The sequence below is a fragment of the Convolutriloba macropyga genome, chromosome 7, assembly GCF_964194025.1.
Source record: "Convolutriloba macropyga chromosome 7, txConMacr16.3, whole genome shotgun sequence".
In the NCBI taxonomy this organism is placed as follows: Eukaryota; Metazoa; Xenacoelomorpha; order Acoela; family Convolutidae; genus Convolutriloba; species Convolutriloba macropyga.
This window is the reverse complement of record NC_134474.1, coordinates 60,452,780-60,462,631: the sequence shown is the minus strand read 5'-3', so window position 1 is coordinate 60,462,631 and position 9,852 is coordinate 60,452,780. Positions and strand designations below refer to the sequence as shown.

At 32.2% G+C, this 9,852-nt stretch overlaps 1 protein-coding gene across 1 annotated transcript in view; it reads right to left on the bottom strand.

The window, feature by feature from the left end:
• Window positions 1-9,852, bottom strand: part of LOC142343206 (transmembrane protein 209-like) — a 50,220-nt gene that overhangs the window by 22,761 nt on the left and 17,607 nt on the right. The gene's annotated exons all lie outside the window — the stretch shown is intronic.

Genomic DNA, 9,852 nt, shown 5'->3' with positions numbered 1-9,852 from the left:
CATAAAATTCCGTTAAAATCGTCCGAGCTTTTCTTATCTATTATAAACGCATTACATTAGACCATGCAATTAGCCATTTAAATGTGTGCTTTTGTCACAAAAAATTACCTTTTTATTATTGATAAATTATCATAACTATAGTACATCAATGAGCTGATGAAGGACTATTAAAAGTGTGCTTCTCTATGTCAAACTGGCCAAGAGATTATTAACTTTTTATTGCTGACTAATTATTATTGATGCAGTACATCCGCCGATGGAATTAGCCAATTATATGTGTGCTTTTGTCGCAAAAATATTACCTTTTTATTATTGATAAATTGTCATAACAATAGTACATGAGCTGATGAATATGCCCAATAAAAGTGTGCTTCCCTGTCAAACTGGCCCAGAGATTATTAACTTTTTATTGCTGACTAATTATTGATGCAGTACATCAGCCGATGCAATTAGCCAATTATATGTGTGCTTTTGTCACAAAAAAATTAGCTTTTTATTATTGATAAATTATCATAACTATAGTACATCAATGAGCTGATGAAGGACTATTAAAAGTGTGCTTCTCTCTGTCAAACTGGCCAAGAGATTATTAACTATTTATTGCTGACTAATTATTATTGATGCAGTACATCCGCCGATGAAATTAGCCAATTAAATGTGTACTTTTGTCACAAAAATATTACCTTTTTGTTATTGATAGATTGTCATAACTATAGTACATGAGCTGATGAATATGCCCAATAAAAGTGTGCTTCTCTGTCAAACTGGCTAAGAGACTATTAACTTTTTATTGCTGACTAATTATTGATGCAGTACATCAGCCGATGCAATTAGCCAATTATATGTGTGCTTTTGTCACAAAAAATTACCTTTTTATTATTGATAAATTATCATAACTATAGTACATCAATGAGCTGATGAAGGACTATTAAAAGTGTGCTTCTCTCTGTCAAACTGGCCAAGAGATTATTAACTTTTTATTGCCGACTAATTATTATTGATGCAGTACATCCGCCGATGAAATTAGCCAATTAAATGTGTACTTTTGTCACGAAAAAATACCTTTTTATTATTGATAAATTATCATAACTATAGTACATGAGCTGATGAATATGACCAATAAAAAGGTGCTTCTCTGTCAAACTAGCCAAGAGATTATTAACTTTTTATTGCTGATTAATAATTATTGATGCAGTACATCAGCCGATAGAATTAGCCAATTAAATGTGTGCTTTTGTCACAAAAAATTACCTTTTTATTATTGATAAATTATCATAACTATAGTACATCAAAGAGCTGATGAAGGACTATTAAAAGTGTGCTTCTCTCTGTCAAACTGGCCAAGAGATTATTAACTTTTTATTGCTGACTAATTATTATTGATGCAGTACATCCGCCGATGAAATTAGCCGATTAAATGTGTACTTTTGTCACAAAAAAATACCTTTTTATTATTGATAAATTATCATAACTATAGTACATGAGCTGATGAATATGACCAATAAAAAGGTGCTTCTCTGTCAAACTAGCCAAGAGATTATTAACTTTTTATTGCTGACTAATTATTATTGATGCAGTACATCCGCCGATGAAATTAGCCAATTAAATGTGTACTTTTGTCACAAAAAAATACCTTTTTATTATTGATAAATTATCATAACTATAGTACATGAGCTGATGAATATGCCAAATAGAAGTGTGCTTCTCTGTCAAACTGGCCAAGAGATTATTAAAATTTTATTGCTGACTAATTATTTTTGATGCAGTACATCAGCCGATGGAATTAGCCAATTAAATGTGTGCTTTTGTCACAAAAAATTACCTTTTTATTATTGATAAACTATCATAACTATAGTACATGAATGAGCTGATGAATAACTATTAAAAGTGTGCTTCTCTCAGTCAAACTTGCTAAGAGATTATTATTTTTCAATTGCTGATTAATTATTATTTATGCAGAATATCAGCCGATGGAATTATACATTCAAAAGTGCGCTATTGTCAGTCTAACTCACCAAAAAATATTTTCTTCTTTTTTTGATCAATTATCATAAATGCACTAAATCAGCCGATGGAATCAGTTTATTAAGAATGTGCTTTTGTCAGTCAAACACACTAAAAACTGTTACCTTCATATAACTGACAACTAAATAATTTTCTGCAATATCTTAACCCTCTTTTATATAGATCTAATTAACAAGCTGTACATTAAGCGAAAACATGGGCAAAGTTTTGTTCGATAAAACAATAGTCATCTACTGGGTCAATATATTGCCGGTGTTGCATTGGTAGAAGGAGCATTTAGATGTATGGCTAACGTATGATAATTTACCGATATTTAATTGAAAAATAATCTTCATTTATTGTCTTCTGTCATAGTTTTCAAAGAAGAACTGAGTAACTTCAGAAAATTTACATCAAAAACAGAAAAACCACCACGAGAGGTACTCTACGGGTAACATGAATCCCATTTCCTCAAACAAGTTCGACCGACTGAGTGAATTTAAAGCCAATTAAGCAGACATCGAAACTTGATTTCCTAAAAGAAGTCACAAGTTTACTATAATTTGGAGATGAGAAACTTTTACTTCACAATGCGTTCCCTCAACGCTGGATTTTTAACAGTGATCAGACACCCGGAAGTAATGAAAATCAAAACTGAACAAGAGGGCTGATCTAGTACTGTGAATGGCCCTGAAAGATCCAACATCAACCTTGGAGGAGACGATAGTACAACTGACCCAGAAGATACAAATTACAAAATAGACCGAAATTCGAACTACACGCGCTTTCAAAAATTTAATGAACTGAAGATAAAAAAAATCAAAGAAACGTCAAGTAGATTGTTTTGAAGTTGCTTATTTTCCCTTACTTTTCATACGATCTCTATCGAAGAAAATCGACACAATATTACAAAGGGGCAAATGCATTAGTTTTTAAATAATTCTTTAAACTACATATAATTTCAAAATGGCCATTTCAATGATATCTTTACCGATAAACAAAGACCAAAAGAGCGTGACGTTTTCATTGATTGACAACTATTATATGGAGAAAATAGACAAAACTCTGATCTTTGTTAAATCCATTAAAATCTGCGTTTTTTTGATAATTCCATCATTTAAGCTGTGAAAAAAGTCTGCTTGCCATACCTGTTTCTTAGCAGAAAAAATTGAAGGCGTTTTGAGCAAAATCTTTCACTTAAAAACTGTACAACAAAATCATAACTGCAAAACAAAGGAAGCAAAACATTAGAAAAGCAGAAACCTTTGAAAATTTCATATATTTCAACACAAGTGCAAAAAGTTCCGCTTCTAACAACACTTTCTTGTTGTTATGCTAGTAAAAATATCTTCATATACATCGCGAGGACAAAGATTAACACAAACATGCAACACGTTAAGATGAAAATTAATTTCGAACGTTTTTTCAAAAAAAAACCATCAAATTGAAGCAAAGTTGACGAAACTATGTTTTAGTTTAAACTAACTTAAGGTGAGCATACAATATTTAATCCATTACTTAAAAAAAACAAGCGGGCAAATTCACTTGAAACAATGTAGTTAAATTCAGCTCAAGGTAATTACTATAGAATGAAGTGGAAAAATAAAATCAATAACATTAAGCAACTTTATTTAATGTCATTAAGCAATTCAGTTTTCTGCATTTCAACTCCTTATGCTTCACAAATTATTTTTTTAAAAAAAACAGAGCAGCTATCCGAGAACAACAGGGGATGAAGAATCCTTCAGCAAATGTCAAACTTTTTTACATAAGCTTTTAACCTTTCCGTTCAACGAACGAACATGTATTATCCTAGTAAACCAAAACCATTGTGTAAATATGAAGAATTTGAAAAGCAGTACAATTTGGAAGAATGTACTGCTAATAAACTCAAAAAGCTTATAATTGTACCGACCCACTTTAGTGGGGGAAGGAACAATATATTCAAATTAGTTTTTTATCAAACATGTAAATTAATAATATAACCGAAAGGTTAAAGCTTACATGCCTTTAGAATAATCAGGAATATTTATTGAAATAATCAAAATTATACAATGATCTTCAGGTTTAATTTGTTCAGTCCAATTTGGCCGATCGATATAATCGTCGTAGAGTTGTGAGTGGTATCATTAGAAAGCCCGACCAGCGAAGAATATGGACTCAAAAGATTTCTTGAATTTCGTTTTCGAGAGCGAGTTATCGTGGTTTAAATTTTTGTGAATAGTAGACGAAATTCACTTTTCCGTATTCTTGAACAAATTTTTTGTCTATAATAAGTTGAAATTTTTACGGTAGTGCTATTGATTTCTTTATTTAAAGATAGAGGATGGTTGCTCAATCGTTCGATCCGAGTTTTTTTTGGCTAGAAATTATGCTAATTTTTTCAAAAATGAAACCTTTTTCATCAAAAATGTGACCAATACGCTTTTTCCGCCACTTTCTTTAAATTTGCTGAAAATAGACAGACAAAAACTGCGGTCATGTTTTTCGTACGCTCAAAAGAGAGCTAGTTGTATTCCGGTTGGCTTTAGAGTCCTCTGAAATTATAAATTTGTCAATTTTTTGAAAATTTGAACTCGATAATTACACAAAATGCATTGTTTACTTGATATACTGCAAAATTTTGTTTGAGAATTGTTCTATTTCACAACTATTTGAATGATTGATTGTTTTCATAACCGCGCAGCACTATTAGGGCTGATCTTCTTCTCACTGTGGACCCCTACGGTAAAAAAAATTTATGAGGTTAAAAGATTTTTATAAGGCGCGGCATTTCAAACATTTCCGCATATATTTCTATGTAAATTACTGACAAGAATTTCCAATCAGGGCTCAATTATGGACAGATACTATTTACAGAAATAAGGCCCAACGACCATATATTATGTTTTCACGAGTTAAACTCAAGGTCTTAATGGCTCTGACCAATTGTTTCCGAAAAATTTTACGGAATTCTATGTTTTGGTTTTGTTTGTTATATTTTTTGTGGTCCAATGACTTAGTCTCAAGAGTCAATAGAATTTCTTAGGAGTAAAACGTGAAACTAAACAATGCTTTCAGTTGTTACCTTATGTCAATCATCACTTTGAATATATTGGTTTTAAGAAAATGTCGATGAAATTTTGAGCTTTGCCACTACTTCATCTTATTTCTCTAAACTTCTTGCGCAGTCTCAGAAAGATGGCCAAAATTCATTTGCTTTGAGATCTAAACTAACTTTTGTAATTGCTTCATTCTTAACAAATAGTTTCTTGGTTTTTGGTACGACAAGTTCACAATTTTTTTTTAATTTTTGAACATAGTTGCAAACTTTATAGGTTCATTTTGTGTTCTTGTAAAAGTATCCTATTATTGACAGATTTGATTGAAGGAAAACATAGTTGGAAAAATGCACAGCGTTTAAAAAAGCGCAGCTGATTATGCTATTTGTTTTTGTTGGACAGTTTATGCTTTTGGGCTGAGAGTTCTCTCGCAAAATTTAGTGGATTTTATTCATGCTTGCCTATGTTTGTCTTTCATTTTGATGTTGTACGACATATACCTGATCAAAATAAGTCTCAATTGGTTCTCCAGGACTTAAAACTAAACCTATGTAAGGATTTCAGCTTATAGCTTTTTGTTTTCATGACTTTCAAATAACTTTTTAAAAAGATTTTTCCACCTGTCTCCTTTTTCCTTTCATTTTCGTCAACAGTTAACTCAATCTCACTAATTAGAAGTCCCAAATACTTTTGCTGATTCGAACATTATTTTCTCGGTTGGTTATAGGTCTTGACTGACGTTAAAGGGTTCTGTTTTCTTTTTAAATTATAACATTAATGGTAGGTCTCCACAGTTCTCGCGCAAAGTTTAATTGAACTTATCATTTTGCCGTTATTTGTCCGTATTTTTGTAGTCAAATGACATACACTGCATAAAGACAGGTCTCAATTGCCTCCTATGGAGATATAAATGAGCACTTCAACGATTTCAATTAAAATCAATTGATATTTATCACTTTGAAATTAATTATTTGTAAACATGGAAACGTATTTTTCAACTTAACACATTTTTGCTTTTTTGTTACCCCGTCGCATTGAGGACAGGTCCCATATATTTTCTAATGAAGTACAGGTTAATTTGTTTTGTTAAGGTTTTATCTGATGCGAGTCTGATTTCATGTTTTTTTTAAATAAAGAAATCGAGTTCTGGTCGTACATAATGTTTGTTATTTGATATTTATGATTGCTTTTCTAGTAGTGCTATTAACAACAAGTTTCATCAGCCCTGTAGCGTGGCATTATTGTATTCCATCAGTGGGTTATTTAACCATATACGCTTTTGAAAGTTTCCTAACTATTCATCATTTGGTAGCCAATAAAGTCAAGAATGTGGATGAGCGGGGTGGGAACATTATGTCCGTACGCACATTACCGAGCCTCCTTGTTCTTCTTGTAGAATTAGTTGAAATGATTTGTTAATAAACTTCTACAAATTTCCGAAAAGGATGTGACGCTGAGAGATGAAAACTAATTTAGAGCTCGACTGTGAATTTCCGATGCAAAAAAAAATGTATGAATAACTACGACACCATCTTCGACCAACTCATATACATCACAGAGATTTTAAATTTTTGGGTTTGAGCCAATGTTAGCGTTTAAATGAAGCAAAAAAAATTAATTTGAGTTGAAACTGAGTGGTTTGTTTTCAGCTTTGTTAGGACAACTCTCACAATTCAGTGATTGTGCTTCAAAGTAGAAAAACAATTTTATGAACGTTATTGAGACTTTTGAAAAACTCTGTAGAGTAGCCCACCAGTGGTTCAAAAAGTCTTTTCATCGCCGCTTCAAAAACTTCCTTAACTAATGCAAATCTTTGTTTTCCCGGTGAAAAAGATTAAAAAGAGGACAATTCAAGGAAGAGCAAGAAAACTAATTTCGACTACCATTTCAAATTCAAAAACATTTCACTAATAGCAACGCCAATAATCATCACCAAACACCATTAATTTGGTTCAATGATAAACATGAAAACACGGATATATAAATTTATCTTTGGATCTGAGCCGATGCAGTAAAAAACAGAAGTTCAACTCGAGTCTCCGAAAATCCTAAAAGGGATATGAATTGTTAGTTCCAGAAAATTAGCAGCGTTTCAGTTCTGAAACAACAGAAATTGAAGCAAAATGAGTCCGTCCGAAAAGTGTGCAATTGACCAGATAGATGTCGATTCCCTAAACAACAGTAAAAAAGACTGGAAAAAGGAGCCAGTGAAATAGCGTCAAGAACAAAAATTTTCCAACATAGAAAATAATCAACGACACAAATTTCAATAACACTGCTGTTTGTTGTTTCTGCTACCAGATGCATCTCAAATGACTCCTTTGAAAGATTTTTTCTACAGGTTTAGTTATATGGAACTTCAAAAACAACCAGCACAACAAGTGGAGAAAAAATTATGGGATGCAGGCACTAACCAAAATGACGGAAAATACTTATTTTACAACATAGCTAGCAGATTGCCAGAATACCTGCGATAGCTCAGCAGAAGTCTCAAAAGATAAGGAAAAAAGACTTAAGGAGGAGTTTTAGTTTTTCACAATTTTGTGAGATATTTTTTATAAAGAATCTGTACAACTTATTGATGTTTCTATGATCTGCCCTTAAATGACCTTTAACTACCGTTTCATACTCAATAGACCACGTACAATTGACGTAAGCAAAAATCATTTTGAGAGTGCGGTAAGTTATGTGTGACCCAGTACAGGAATGAACAAAAACTTGCTCCACTAAGAAAGAATATGAGGTTACGCAAGCAATTTAGTCAAAATTTCATGAACGACTGAACAAGGAGATCTGAAATGAGCTGGCTTCATACGTTCAAAACAAAACTCTTGACAACAAAATAAAAGAACTAAGAGTAGGCCAATAATAGCTTAAAAACCTGCTGTCGTTCAATCTGTACATGTTTTGCAAAGTTTAACCTTTCTCCTCTGAGTTCGCTTATTGAGAAAGCAGGTCTCCATCCACAAAAACGAAGAAAAAGGGACAATCTCTCGAATAATTTGACCATTAATAGCATTTGATCAACAGACTAATGACATTCCAACAGCACTCATTAGGTACCTCTTATTTTTTAAAAATAAGGAACTTCGTTTTCGAAAAAAAATATTACCTAAGCTTTAAGCTCATGTATACTTAATACTTACTTCTATAAAACAAATAGAATGCATTCGGCCTATTGTAAGCAGCATCTTAAAGTCAGGAAAAAGTGATTAAAAGTTATCGGCAACAACAAAATGAAATAAAAGCAATATGCTAGCTAATATACCGCAACCCCGCCCACAACTCCGCGAATGAAACAGAAAAAAATGAAAGTTGACATGGGTGGAAGTTCCTCTATTCCAAAGAAGAGCAGTATACATTGGACAAAAGAACTATACTTTTAATAAGCTTCTCCAATAAAGGTTATTAACATTAACGATACTATTGCCAGCTACAAATTTCTCCAATGAACTCTGATATCCAAATCCACGATTACTTAATGACAGGGCTTTATCGGTCTATCCCATCTCTTTTGATATTATCCGCGACGGCATTTGCTATATATCCTAAAATTAATATGATAATTGTAAAATCTGAACAACAGTTTTATTTCCAGTTAGCAGTACACTAAGAAACTTTGATAACTTAAAGCACCAAGTCGGTAAAAGTCGTCTTAAACGTCTAGAACAAAAAATGTGATCGACCGTTAAAAAAATTCCTCAATTGCAATCCAAAATATTGAATGGAAAACGAAAAAAAAACCTATTGACCATCAGAACAATAGCAAAAAAACAAGCCAAACAGAAAAACATTTTCACAAATATAGATGAAATTATCAAACACAAAAACTCAAACTGCACATTATTTGGTACAGGAGGTATCGAGAACCAAAATTTAGTATTTGAAAACTTAAAAAATGGAAAAATTCGCAGCTGGCAAATATCTTTGTTGACACAAAGGAAAAGCGGAAACAAAACAAAAACTGTTGATTTCCAAGAAACAATAAAATTCTTGTTGCAAATATCCTCAGAGACATTTTTGTGTGTTTAGAAATAAATTAACCACTCAGCAGCAAGCGCAATAATCATGTGACATTTTCCATTAGAAAATGGCTCTTCTTAGAAAATGGCTCTGCACAAAAATGTTCAATGACAAATAGCAATTATTTATACTTGAGTTAATTTCTTTATAGCCGAGTTAAAATCAGCTATTTCTCTGTAATAACTATAAAACAGGAAACCTGCAAGCAATCAGAAGAATTGCAGGTTATAGACAAACAGTAGCAAAATCTGATCAAAACAGAAAAAGTCAACAAAAGCACAAAAATCATGCTGAAAATTGTCGAGTTGAAAATCTCAAAGCAAATTCTTTGAAGACAAAATTTATTCATTAAAATGAATCGAAACTTTCAGAATTTTTCGACCCTCCCCCTCCCCCCTCCAGCTTTTTAATAGACCACTAGACTTTTTGGGTTCGATTCAGAGTGTCATTGTTATTAGACACATTTGTTCTACAATGAAAAATTCCTAATGGAGCTTTTACAAAATTAATATTCGATATTAAAACTCAAGACTATTACTCAGGAATTAGGGCATGAATATTGGCACTACTTAGATGCACACTATTGAACTTTAATAAGTAAATGCTCATAAAACTGGAAGTTCCATAAGTGAGTTAAGAAGTCACTTTTTTGAGTGAGGTACGTCACGCAATTGACCTAAAAGCACAAATGACGTCACAAACACAAATTTTAACTGCAAAGCAGTAAAGTTACTGAAGTCATTGAAAAAATCAATTCTAAGAAGTCAGCGTAAGACGAAACAAA